Below are 14,876 nucleotides of genomic sequence, written 5' to 3'. Positions count from 1 at the left end.
TTTGATTGTAGAAGAATTCAAATGGCAATGTGAATCAAATGGAAAAGTTTGATGAAATAATTTGATTTGAATCAATTCTAGAATTATCACACACACACTCATTAGCTATCCTTGGAAAAACACGACTTGGGACTCGTTGTTACAACACTTGTTTTAATTTTAATGAGTTTTAATTTTTTTTAATTTGGAGCGCCTAGTGACATGTGAAAAAGGCTCACGCCATAATGCCCATTCATTCGTCCTAGGAAATACGTTAAGCGCATACCTTAGCGAATCTCGGCTGGTTACCTTTTCTCCGAGATTTGTGAGTTTGGTGATGAGTTCTTTTATTCTTGAGTGAAGGTGTGCCACGATTTTGCCTTTTTCTAAATTGATGTTGATGATATGGTTTTGGAGCAAATCCCGTCTCGCAAGTTTTGCCTCTGAGGTCCCTTCATGTAGTTCTAGGAATTTCTCTCAGAGCTCCTTGGCTGACTCGTAGGCTCTGATCCGGTTAACTTCTTGAGGTGGTAAGATGCTAAGTGGATGAAACTGTTGGACCCCGTGGTTGTTTTGACGTGATCAACTAAGTTAGATTATGTCATGTTTGGTTTTGATCCCTGTGTCTAAGTGTACAGGAGCTTAGGAGCACAAGAAGTCGAGCGGAAGATGCAACTAGCGAGAAGGACGATACGGGAAGGGAGTCAACAGGCTCGGTGCATCGAGGGACGAGAGGGATGTGGAAGAGTACACCGGTGGATGAGAAGAACGTACATGATGTTCGAGGTATGAGAAGTCGAAGCGGAAGCCTGCTCGAGGAGAAGGCCAAAAATTGGGTTCGGGTGAGCCCTATTTCGGTTGGCCGTAATCACCCAGGCGATCAGAATAACAGGAGAGAGAATGGAGCTGGAGAACATTATTGGAGGCGTCCTCAACAAGGTGTTGAAGGTGCCTCCGAAGCGAACCAGTGCCTCCGCCATCTTCAGGCGGAGGGCGCCCTCCATAAGCATGGAGGGTGTTGGAACCCCAAGGTGTTTTGATGTGATCAAACAAGTTAAGTTAGGTCCTTCTTTGTCTAACCCTTGTGTCTAAGTGTGCAGGAGCTTACGAACACAGGAAGTCGAGCGGAAGACGCGGCTAGCGAGAAGGACGGCAGGGGGAGAGAGCCGACGGGCTGGGTGCGTCCGAGGAACGAGGTGACCGCGGAAGAGTACACTGGTGGACGAGAAGAACGTGCGCGACGTTCGAGGGACGAGAAACCAGGAAGGAAGGCTGCTCGAGGAGAAGGCCGGAACTTGGGTTCGGGTGAGCCCTATTCCGGATGACCGGGATCACCCAAGCTAGCGGAGCCGGAGCGAACAAGACCCGGACCAAGACGAGCTAAACTGGAGATGAGAAAGTCAACTTCTATTGACTTTAAGGCTCGGGGCGCCCGAAACCATTCCGGGCGCCCGGAGCAACCCGGGGCGCCCGGAACCCTTCCGAGCGCCCGGGATGAAGTTTTTAACCAGATCGATTCTAACGTAATCTGAACGTTGGGGGATAAAGTTTTATTCCCCCAGGATGCCCGGAACCCCTTCGGGGTGCCCCGACCAGTGCTATAAATATAGCACTGGTTTGGACAGATCTTTCATCTCACTTGTAATCAACTTCTATGTGCTTTACTTTTTTGTCTGTGCTTTCAACACTGTAAGAGGCTACTCCGCCCAGAGGAGAATCAGATAGTGCGCCATCTTTACCTTGGATTAGCAATCCCCTGATTGCAAACCAAGTAAACCCTCTGTGTCTGTTTAGATTCTGTTTAGTTAGTCTCTTCTATTTTTACAAATTCGATTAGTAGTTGAAAATCCGAGAAAGGTCAGTTTTATTTTTTCAGGACAATTCACCCCTTCTCTCTTGCCAGCCTCCAAAGGGACCAACAAGTGGTATTAGAGCAAGGCGCTTTAGGAGGACTAACCGCCGATCGAAGCAACGAGATGGTCGGACCAAGCATCGTTCCACCAAAATTCGAGGGGGACTTTGCAGACTGGAAGCGTCATATGGAGGTATTCCTAAAAACTGATTTCAAAATTCAGTTTATTATGAAGTATGGTTTTGTAGCTCCAATGAATCAAGATGGAGAATAAAAAGAAGAGAGCCATTGGACAAAGAAGGAGCAAAATGAGTCTGTAGCGAACAACCGTGCGGAATATCACCTGCTGAGCATGTTGCCGCCTCAAGAGGTCAACCGCATCGGAAGCTATTCATCTGCTAAAGAACTCTTGGAGAAGTTCCTGGAACTCCATGAAGGCACGTCCGAAGCGAAGCTCGCTAGAAGAGACATCCTCCGGAACAAGCTGATGAACATCCGTCTGGAAAAAGGTGAGAAGGTAGCCAATTTACACGCGAAGGTAAAAGAACTGATTACTGATCTCGAGAACATCGGAGAAACGGTAACGAATTGGGACACAATACACTACGCACTCAACGCGTTTCCCAGAACTTCAGAATGGACATCAATCGTCGACGCTTACTACATTTCGAAAGACCTGGAGGTAAGTACTTTAGAAGAACTGTTCTCCACTCTTGAATTGCATGAAACCAGGTGTGCAGGAACAAAGGAATCAAGCCAGATGATCGCACTAAACGCAACCGAAAGGGATGAACCCGAGTCAGACTCAGAAGATGATTAGGAAGCATACATGGTAAGAAAATTTAAAAAAAAAATAGATTTAATAAATTTAAAGAAATGCAGAATAAAAAGAATCCAAGAAATAGAAGAAGGATGCGCTGCTACCAGTGTCAAAAGGAAGGACACCTAAAAGAAGATTGCCTAGAACTAAAGAAAGACAAAGGCAAAATTCCCAAGAAGCACAAGAACCTAAAAGCTACTTGGGACGACACTTCTTCATCTGAGTCCGAGATTCAAGAATATGCCGGGATAGCACTGATGGCAAGCTACGAAGGGAAAAGTACATCAGAACCTAGCATCGATGAAGGGGGAGCGACCTCAGATGAAAGTAGCGAAGCAGGGGGAGATTCAGGCTTCAAGTCTGATATGGTAAGTGAGGTATGACTCTTACCCCCTGATCAACTTTACTTTGGTATTAAGGCAATGGCAAAATCCATGTATAAATTAAAAAAATAAAAATACCAAATTAGAAAATGAAATTTTAGAAACAAAAAGAATTTTGGCAAAATCATATCTTAAAGAGGATTTTGAAAAATTGAAAATTAAAAATGAAAAACTAAAAGAAGAAATAGTAAGGCTGAAAAAGTCTAGCGATTCAAATGTTTCTGCTTTTAAAAATTATAGAGGATTAAACTGGTATTATAGGTTTCACCAAAATCAAATTAGAAAAATGTCAAAGGCCTATGTACCTAGAAAATATTTAATTAACCCTGTAGGTAGGAACCTCTATTGGGTTCCGAAAACATGTTTAACTTAAAATTTTAAATTAAACTTAGCATTTTTCAGCAAGAAAGTTAAACAGATAGTTTCTTTATGAGGCTTTGTCTAAGGAAGTTGTTGTTGCTCCAATAACCAAGAAGGCCTAGTGCCTCGTCACGACCTGGAAGCTAAAATACTGAAATAAAATGTTTAATTAACTTTCTGGGAAAAGTATTAAAGTTAGAATTAAATAATGCTTAAAAGTTGTTAAATATTTGTTTTGAAAATTTTGTTTAACTTAAAAAATATTTCTGTAGCAAATATGTTTTAAAGGGTTATTCAATTTGTTTTAGAAAATATTTTCAAAAATATTCAGTTTATTTATTTTTTTGGAATTTGGCTTAGAAATTTTTTCTCTTAGATTTTTTTTTTGAATTTTTTTTACTTATGGAAATTTTTTTTAAGGAAATGTTGAAATAAGTTTCAAACTTAAATTTTAAGAAATTTTTTTTAACACTTAAAATTTTCTTTGAGAATTTACCTTCGACCTGTTTAGAAACCTCATTTTTTATGTAATCAAAGGGGGAGAAGTATGTTAAGTCTAGGGGAGGTATATAATTGAAAAATATTTGGACTTATTTGCATATTAACTATTTTTATTGCATCTGTTTTTCCCTAACTTAACTTGGGTTGCTCACATCAAAAAGGGGGAGATTGTTGGAACCCCAAGGTGTTTTGATGTGATCAAACAAGTTAAGTTAGGTCCTGCTTTGTCTAACCCTTGTGTCTAAGTGTGCTGGAGCTTAGGAACACAGGAAGTCGAGCGGAAGACGCGGTTAGCGAGAAGGATGACACGGGGAGAGAGGCGACAGACTCGGTGCGTCCGAGGGACGAGGTGATACGGAAGAGTACACCGATGGACGAGAAGAACATGCACGGCGTTCGAGGGACGAGAAATCGGGAAGGAAGGCTGCTCGAGGAGAAGGCCGGAACTTGGGTTCAGGTGAGCCCTATTCCGGATGGCTAGGATCACCCAAGCTAGCGAAGCCGGAGCGAACAAGACCCGGACCGAGACGAGCTAAACCGGAGACGATAAAGTTAACTTCTGTTGACTTTAAGGCTCGGGGCGCCCGAAACTATTCCGGGCGCCCGGAGCAGCCCGGGGCGCCCGGAACCCTTCCGGGCGCTCGGGATGAAGTTTTTGACCAGATCGATTCTAACACAATTTGAACGTTGGGGGATAAAGTTTTATTCCCCAGGGCTCCCGGAACCCCTTCGGGGTGCCCCGACCAGTGCTATAAATATAGCACTGGTTTGCATAGATCTTTCATCTCACTTGTAATCAACTTCTGTGTGCTTTACTTTTCTGTGTGCTTTCAACGCTGTAAGAGGCGACTCCGCCCAGAGGAGAATCAGATAGTGTGCCATCTTTGTCTTGGATTAGCAATCCCCTGATTGCAAACCAAGTAAACCCTCTGTGTCTGTTTAGTTAGTCTCTTCTATTTTTACAAATTTGATTAGTAGTTGAAAATCCGAGAAAGGTCAATTTTATTTTTTCAGGGCAATTCACCCCTCCCCTCTTGCCTGTAACGACCACCCTTCTTACTACTACTACTCTCTAAGGATGACCATTACTTAACTACTAACTCTACTTAACCGGTGTGATTAAAAATCACATGGAAACCCTACCGAAAAATTTCGACAGAGTCTCCCCTGTACCGGTGACCTTATTCAACAATACATGTAATATATACTCAGCCACAAGCGGCTGGAACACATATCAATCAACCACGCAGTATAATAAATCCAAAATAAAGAAAACAACACAAGAAATCATCCCACAAGATTACAATTCTTCTACTACGTCCTAATCATATCAAAATAACAAATACTATCTCAAATACTCCTAACATAGCAAAAGACAATAAAAACTAAACTAAAACTTCTTTCCTAGTCCCAAGGCTTCCATAGTCCTGGCATCACACATCCTTCGAACACCTCCTTGTCGCCTTCCTTTCTATATCTTTTCCTTTCCTGTATCTGCAGTAAGAGGAAGTGTAGTCTATAAGCAAAATTTGCTTAGTAAGCGCTATCTAACTCACAAAATCTCGATATGCATGTATATAAATAAAAACATGCTAAAACTGAATGCTAACATGTAAAGCTACTCATGCTCATACATAGCAAAGAACAGTAAACTAACTCATGCTCTTCTATTAGTAAAGAAACATACTGAAAGGCTAAACATGTAAGGCAAGTCTATACTATCATGCTTGCATAAAGAACTAAGCTTACTGAATTCTAAACACCTTCTGAATCTTATTTCACTTGTTTAAAGACTTATTCTTTAAATACTTTATACTTATGTAAAACTTGCTTTACTTGTTCAAAACTTATACTTATAATACTTCAAAATAATAATCAACTTCTTCTTGGGCCCGACAACTGTGCTTTTACTTTTGTAACGACCCGACCCATTCGGCGGCCCATTTGGTGGCCCATTTGGCGACCCTATGGTCGTCGACCGTCGACCGTCGGCCGAGCCGTTACTACTAGGTTATCTAAACCTAGGGACGAGTATGGGAGCCCAACCCAAGGACAGAGAGTCCAGTACAGTGCCACTGATAAAAGTAAAATACTTATTATCTTTTAATACTTCTATATAATGCCTCGGCATTTTCTTTAGCACCTTGTGTGCCAAAATCCCTAAAGTCTTGACTTTGAGATCTACTTAAGGCCTTGACCTTCTTCTTTCTTTTCTTAATCTTTCTTATACTTTTCTTATAACTGAAATGTTTAACAAATTCTAACACGGCAATGCTTAAACAAAATCTGCATACAAGTTTAAACAGAAATCTGCATATTAAGCTTAACTAAAATCTGCATATTAAGCTTATCTAAAATATGTTCTAAGATTGAAGTTCTGCATGCAATACTTATCAAAAATTTGCATATCATACAAGCTTAAACTACATCTAAAACTTGTTAGAATTAAAACCTTAAATCTTGCTACGTCAGAGATAAAAGAAAGAGAGCAAAGAACGCATGCTACTAATACATTTCTACATACTATTAATAAAATTCTGCATACTACTAATAAATTTCTGCACACATGTTTGATAAAAATTGTCATCTACTAAAATCATTCTGCTGCTATCTAACGTTGATACGTGAATATGACGATTTACTAGAACCTACAAGGAACCAAAGCATGATTGTTCTTCTTGTTATTTGCCACAACAACAAACTAAATAGAAACTACTGCTGCACAGGAATTCCAAAGCAAGGAAAACAAGGAACAATTACTACTCTTAAATTCAAGCCATCCTAAAGATGTACAGAGGGAAATCTGAACCAAGGAAAACAATGAAACACTTGCTGCCCTTTAAACTTCAAGCTATCCTAATGCTGTAAGAAAACAATGATACACTTGCTGCTCTTAAATCTGAAGCATGGAAACAAAGCCCTTAAAATTCGGAAGCCGAATACAAACTGATCAGAAGCAAAGAAAACGTCTAAATCTGAAATGTAATCATAAGACAGAAGGATCTAAATTGCATGCCTAACCTATACAAATTCTCCTTTCTTTAGGTTTCATGGCAGCTAACACCAAAAGCAAAATCTCCTTTAAACATGCTTCGAAATCCAAACATGAAGCTAGCTTGAATCCGAAAATAGAAAAGGCAAGGAAACTCATGCCTAATTATACATCCTGATCAAATCTGAAACAAGCAACTCACGGCCAAAAACCCTAAACCGACAATCATCACAGAAAAACTCGAAAACAAAGGAGATAGAAATCCGGAACTATCCTACTGCAGGTGAGCAGCAACTTACCTATCCTTGGACTCAAAACCGGGAAGAGGAAGGGTTCTAGGGTTCGGATAACTCGATCTCTTGGTCTCTTCTTGTGCTCACGGCTTCCTTCTTGATGAGAGGAGCTCGATGGTGAGAAGACTTCATAGAGAGGGGCGCTCGCCGGCCGCCGGAGACGCCGGGTTGCTCGCTGCGTTTTCGCCGAGAAGAGCTGCGCCGTCGAACTCGAGATAAGGGGAGAGGGAAAGGATTCGGGAAAAAGAAAAACTTAATTCTTTTCTTATAACTAGGGTTTCAATCATAACATATATATATATCTCGCACCCTTACCTTTTCACGAAATACTCACGGAAGAGTTGGTTGGCTACGGTTTTGACCAAGTCAAAAGCCCCGGGTTCAATTCTCGGCTGCTACCTCTTTTCCTTCCTTTTATTTCTATTATCTAACTACGGCTTAAGAATATTTCGCACCATATATATTTAACAAAACTTGCTTAGCTCAGTTGGTTGGCTGACCTTGGTTACAGTCTAGTTCGGTCCAAGATCTTGACTTCAAAACCCAACCTTAACACATTTTTTTTTTAAACTTCTTCCTCTTGGTAAAAATACCAAACGAACTCCAAAAATTACATAAAAATACTCTAAAAATTTCTAAAAATCTCTAGAATTTATATATAGTATTTCTAAATATTTTTAAAATACTATTAGGACTCTAATTGAGGAAATTTGGGGTGTTACATTGTCGGCCTCCAAAGGGACCAACAGAGGGCACCTTCCATGCCTATGGAGGGCACCCTCGACTTGGCCAAATTGGCCGTTGGCAGCGGATACAATTTTATCCGCTGCCACCTCGCCAGAGGTGCCCTCCATACCCTTGGGAGGTGCCCTCAAGCTATAGATAGAATTTTCAGGAGCTATAAAATGACCCCTGGAGCTAGGAAATATGAAATCAACTCAAGCATTCATTTCCTAGCAATAGTCTGAGCATTCAAAGATTATAAGAGGCTTCTCCGCCTACACGAAGAAGATTTTTCTAGTGTTGTCATTGTCTTGGATTAACAACTACTCCGGTTGAAACCAAGTAAAATTCTGAGTCTCTGTCTTTCCATTTTTGTATTATTTATTTTTATGCTATTGCTACTAATCTAAGTTGAAGTTCGAGAAAGATTATTTTTTTGTTTTGATTTGTGCAAGGGCTATTCACCACCCTCTAGCCGGCCTACTCGAACCAGCAAGTGGTATCAAAACCCAACCGCCTCAGGAGTACTAATCGTCGACTGAAGCATCAAAATCAAGACGATGGCCGGATCAACGATCTATCCTCCAAAATTCGAAGGAGAATTTTGTTGGTGCAATCAACCTAAGTTTGATCGGTATGATTATGATTTTGTTGTGTGTCAAAGAGTTTAAGTTAGATTTTCATATGTATTTGATATGTGTTTGAGTTTTGCAGGACTTGGTGAAACACATGAGGAACTTGGTGCAGCCAAGTTTGGGAAGCTTATCCAAGGGCTCGGATCCTTGAGTTGGTGAAGGATGGTGTGGAAGACATCCGAGGGACCACCGGACGAGGAGCAATGGAGTGGAGCCAAGGAAAGCAGACTTCAAGGCAACGTGAAGGATGACACAGAAAGGAGCCGTTGGCTCAGGTGCATCTGAGGGATGAAGGTCGAGGAAGAGGGCTTCAAAGGCGGCTCCGGAAAGGAAGAGGTGGACTGAATGTAAGGTACCAGTCGACTGGTACTTGGACCAGTCGACTGGTACTTGGACCAGTCGACTGGTCCAAATTCATGAAGAGCACAGACTGCTTCTGTGCTTGTCGGCTATGGGGATTAGTCGGCTGGTCTCGAGACTAGTCGACTGGTACATAACCGTTGGCAGGATCGCGGATTCTGCGGAGTGCTATTGGCTGTGTCCAATAGTGACACCAGTCGACTGATGCATGGATCAGTCGACTGGTGTCAGGTTGAATTGATTTGTTAATCAACCCTCTCCACTTATAAAAGAGAAGTTTTGGGGCATAAAGGAGGTTACTGATTATTGTTGAATCACTCCTTTATTATTGTCCAAAGCTTCCAAGTCCACTTTTCCTCTCCAAACCTAAGTTTCATCTTGTAAGAGAAAGAGAGCTTTGTGAGAGGTTGTACTCCACTGAGAAGGAGTAAGATCTAGCAAGAGATTGTCGGGGATTGATCCACCCAAGGATCAAGGGATCGTCCACCTCAAGGACACGCCGTAGAGTAGGAGCAAGCAATCTCCGAACCACGTAAAGGAATCGTATTAGTGTTTGTATTCTCTCTTGTTTGCTTTCTTTGTTTTTCGTATTTTCGCTACGCACTAATCTTTTGTAGAGAAGAAATCGAAGTTGGGGGTGAACTAGCTATCCAACCCCCCTTCTAGCCGGTCACCGATTCCTTACAAATTTGCGTCATGGAAGAAAAGAATAGAGGTATTTTTTAAAACTGACTTCGAAATTCTTTTAATAATTAAATACAGTTTTGTAGCGCCAAAAACCCTCCAAGGAGAAGAAAAAGGAGAATATCAGTAGACCAAGAAGGAACAAGCAGATTTCAAGCGAACGGACGAGACGAGTTCTACCTGCTTAGCGTGCTTCCACTCCAGGAAGTAAATCAGATTGGAGATTACGACTCAGCAAAGGAGCTTTGGGAAAAGTTCTTGGAGTTACACGAAGGAACTTTTGAAACAAAGCTCACGAGATGGGACGTGCCCTTGCATCAACTGATGAACCTCTAGATGGAAGGAGAGTTACTAGCACAACTACACGGAAGAATAAAGGATCTGATCACCGGACTAACAAACCTCAGCGAAACGGTAACGAATCAGGATGCACAAAGGTATGCTTTAAATACGTTCCCAAGAACACCTGAATGAGTATCTATAGTAGACTTCTACTATATATCCAAGGATCTCGAGGTAAGTACTTTAGAAAGTCTTTTCTCTACTTGCAAATTATGCAAATCTCGGTGTGCAGGACAAAGAAAAGGACCGAGTCAGAATGTTGCCCTGAAGGCAAGAACAAACAATTCAGACTCGAAAGAATAAATTGATGAAAACAAAGCAGCCCTTATGGTAAGAAAGTTTAATAAATTTATTCGGTCTAATAAGTTTAAATCGCAGACGAAGAGGGATTACCGAAAAAGGAAGGTCCGATATTACAACTGCAATGAAAAAGGGCACATCAAGGATGACTGTCCAAAATTGAAGAATAGGGGCAAGGAGAAAGAAAAGTACAAAAGACCAACATCCTCCAAACATAAGACCCTGAAAGCCACATGGGACGATTCATTATCCTCTGAGTCTGAGGTTGAAGCCTTCTCAGGACTAGCCCTAATGGCCAACCATCAAGTGGAAGATGAAACCAGCTCAGAGATGAGCATTGATGAAGGGGGCGGATCATAAGAAGAGAGCAGCGATGAAGGGGGAGTATCAGAAATTGAGGTAAGTGAGGTACGAGCTCTATCTCCCAAGCAACCCTTTAATTTTATTAAAATTCTTACTAAAGATCTAGTAAAATTAGAAAAAGAAAATGCTGAGTTAAAATTGAACTTAGCAAAGACATGCCCTCTAGAATTGTATGATGATCTAAAATTAGAAAATTAAAAATTAAAAATAGAAATTAAAAAATTTAAAAATGACCATGCAGGCTTGAAACTAAAATCAAAACTAAGAATTTATGGTAGACTAAATTGGTATATTAGATATCACCAGGGATAAATTAGAAGAATTTCCAAAGGATATGTACCTCCCAAATTCTTAGTTAACCCAATAGGAAGGAACCTATATTAGGTTCCAAAGTTTTACTTAGATTGAAATAATTTTTGGATTTACGGCTTTCAGACAAATTAAATATTTAAATTCTTTAAAAGGCTTTGTCTAGAAGTGATTGATGATCCAATAACCAAGAAGGCCTAGTACCTCGGCACAACCTGGAAGTGGATTAACGAATTGAGTATTTATTTGACAAACTGATAAGCATGTAAATTAAAATAATGCTTTTAAATCCTTGTAAATTATTTAAAAATTTTATAAATCTTTATTCTCAATGTTTTTATTTAAAATTCCTAACTTAGTTTTTTTTAACTTGAAAATTTCTACCCTATTTTTTTTTGATGTGATCAAAGGGAGAGGGATATGTACAAGTTTAGGGAGTTTAAGGGGAGTTAAGATTTTTTTTTTTATAACTTGATTTTTTTATATATAAATCAATTTGAATTACATTTAATGTTGCAATTTATTTTATTTCAAATTTATGCTTAAAATGTTTATTTTATAATTACTACTTGTTTGCTTTTCTCCCTAACTTGAACTTGGGTTGATACACATCAAAAAGGGAGAGATTGTTGGACCTTGTGGTTGTTTTGATGTGATCAACCAAGTTAAGTTAGGTCTTGTTTGGTTTTGATCCCTGTGTCTAAGTGTGCAGGAGCTTAGGAGTACAAGAAGTCGAGCGAAAGACTCAGGTAGCGAGAAGGATGACACGGGAAGGGAGTCGATGGGCTCGGTGTGTTTGAGGGACGAGAGGGCTATGGAAGAGTACACCGGTGGATGAGAAGAACGTATGTGATGTTTGAGGGACAAGAAGCTGGAGTAGAAGCCTGCTCAAGGAGAAGGTCAAAAATTGAATCCGGGTGAGCCCTATTTCGGTTGGCCGCAATCACCGAGGCGATCGGAGCAGTAGGAGAGCGAAAGTAGCTGGAGAACACTGCTGGAGGCGCCCTCAACAAGGTGTTGAAGGCACCTCCGAAGCGAACAAGCACCTCTGCCATCTTTAGGCGCCCTCCATTCCTATGGAGGGCACCCTCCGCCTGAAGATGATCTATATAAGCGGTATTGGAATTAGAATTATCTAATAATAATATTGAAAATATTTTATGAGTTAAGGCATATTCGTCTAAAATTAAACATAATAATTGTACGATGTTATGAGCATTATGTGATTTATCAAAAACTCTATAAGCTAACAATCTTTTTTGGAGGTTCTAAAAGTTATCGATCCAATGGCAAGTCACACACATATACGAATGTGTTTGCCAATGATCACTTCAAATATCAGAACATAAATAAACTTTATTATCTAATTTACTAAATTTATCAATTAAATTCTTTTTTCCTTATTTTACTAATCTTTTAATTGTATGTGTAGTTCTAGGAAAATGTTTAGCACATGAATTAAGATATTCTTTACAAAAATATTCAAATGTGCATTTAGATCCAAAACTAAAAGAAAGATGCTCTACGGAAACAAATTTAGCTATGATTCTCTTAATTTATTATCCGAATATAAAAATAAATTGGAATCAATACTACTGCTAGTTGAAGAAAATCTTAATAATTGTGTTTGAGAACGGTCAAATCCATATTCTGTCGGGTGCTTCGTTTCTACATGTCATTTCAACGACCCATAGCCGTCGCCGGCTTGGAATTTGTAGGAAATATTGCAGTGCTTACATTTTGCACGCATTTCTCTCGACGGAAGAGTGACATTCTCAAAATGTTTAGTAAAAATAAAAGACTTTAGAGGAGGAAGTTCCCGAACCTTAGAAGTAATTGTATCGGTACTTCCTTGTGTTTTGGGTGTCAGATTTGGAAGGTACTCGATCTCATCATCGGTGGATTGAATGTTAGGGTCCTCCTCCCGCGAATTCATTATTTTCTTTTCCTTCCGAGCTCGAGATGATGCACCTTCACGACCTCCTTCCATTGTAATTGAAAATTAGAGACGAAAGCGTATAAAAAATACGAAATTGAGATTAAGAGTAGAGAAGATGTGTGTGAAAATGATGAAATGAGCTCTCTATTTATAGAGTTTGGATAGTAACGGACACTAAATCATAGTCATTGATCAAAAAATGGTCAATTGATCCTAATCGTTGAAAAAATACCCCAAAAAAACTCCCCCACCCTCTCCAACGGCTAGGAACCGTCGGTTAACCGGTGGTTCCAACGGCTAGGAACCGCTGGTTAACCGACAGTTCAAATCGTAAAAAAAAAATAGTTGAATCGACTGGCTGAACCGGCAGTTCATCGAGTTTTCACCAAAGGAACCCGAACCAGCCCGACAACTTGCGAGCCGATTCCGATTCTACTAAGCAAACTAGGTCAATAGGCAACCAGTCTGTTGACCCAGTTACAGGTCCGGGCCGGGTCCGAGCCAGACCCAGCCTGGGGTCGGGTCTACGTCGACACCATGGACTCAAACCATAGAGAGAAAGACTCACCAGAAGTTAATTTTGCCCGAAACCATGGTCACATATAAATGGGAAACAAAGGACGGAGAACTTATGGAGGGTAAGACCGTTGGCAGTTGAAGGAAGTAACATGACAGAACTTGTGTAGAAGAAAGCACCAACTGAGGCGACACTCTCCTACATGAGACCTAATAAATCCTTGCTCTACCTAGTGTGGGCTATTTGATTTCAAGGGGAAAATGTGGGCTACTCATCTCCACCATTAGATCAGGCGCCAGAATTCACACGATCTCGGCCATCACTCTGAATTTGATCTTCATGATTGCCTCATCACTCTTCATCCTCGGGACATGACAACAAGAATGAACGGACAAGACTCCCCTCTCATACTGCAGATACACAATGTCGTGTATCACTCACTTTAATGATGCTTGACTCGCGGCTTAATAAGGAGTTGATTGGTGAGATGCCCACGTTGTTGGGCCATGCCAGCAGGATGTTACTGCACTCCAGTCAGTCAAGTTCATGCCTCTTTCAACTACATTTGATGAGAAGATTAGTGATATGTAGGCTAGTTAGAGGCCATGTGGTAGGGACAACTCAGTGAACTTGCGGAGATAAAAGTCAAAAGTCAAGACAAATAGGCTGGGTCAAGACGCACCTAAACATGGGGTAAAGAGTAGGGTGGGACGTGGTATTCTCTCATCCAAAATGTGGCTTAATTAGTAGGGGTCGTGTTCATCATTTTCTCACTCCTAAATCCAAACTTCTCTTCTACTTTGTACTTTTCTCTCATTCTCTACTCCTAAGAGCTTGACTTGTATGTTGAAGTGGCTGAGCCAATATTCACATTGGTCTTCATTCCAATTCTCATTGAGTTTTGTAGAAATTCACGGAGCTCATTCACCATCATATCATTGGAACCATCAACCTTGAAGACAATGTTAGTGTATACATTTTTGTGCCAAGACACTCCTTATATATTTTGTGGATAATTATTTAATAAAGACATCATTAGTTATTTATTTTTCTGTACGTATATTATTAATGATAAAGTCTCACAGATTAATGAGTATATTAATTTGAAAACAGTCCTTGATCGGATAGATATCTAGAGGAGACATGGATATCTAGATCAACACTGAGTATGACTAGGTCGAGATAGACCGAGGGATGGATATCCAAGTTGTACTTGGGGGTGCCTTGAGTTTAGAGGTACACTGGACACGACCCGCTCAAGAGGAGACCACATATTAAGCATCATTGGTTATTCCCCTTATGAACGAGTGTAACTGATCTTTTGATTTGAGACATTCATTTATTCTATGCGTGGAGTTATGTGCTTTGACGTTGTTAAAAGTATTTTTTAATCGGATTGTGATTAATACGGTAGTTGGGTGTATAGCAAAGCGTAGAGAGAATAGTGTTGAGTCAATAAATGATTCATTGCTCTCTTGGATTTGGAGTTAACATCCTGACCACTTGATAGAGATATTAATGACT

The sequence above is a fragment of the Zingiber officinale genome, chromosome 4A (assembly GCF_018446385.1).
Source record: "Zingiber officinale cultivar Zhangliang chromosome 4A, Zo_v1.1, whole genome shotgun sequence".
NCBI classification, from domain to species: domain Eukaryota; kingdom Viridiplantae; phylum Streptophyta; class Magnoliopsida; order Zingiberales; family Zingiberaceae; genus Zingiber; species Zingiber officinale.
The sequence above is the reverse complement of the archived record's forward strand: the minus strand, read 5'-3'. Positions refer to the sequence as shown.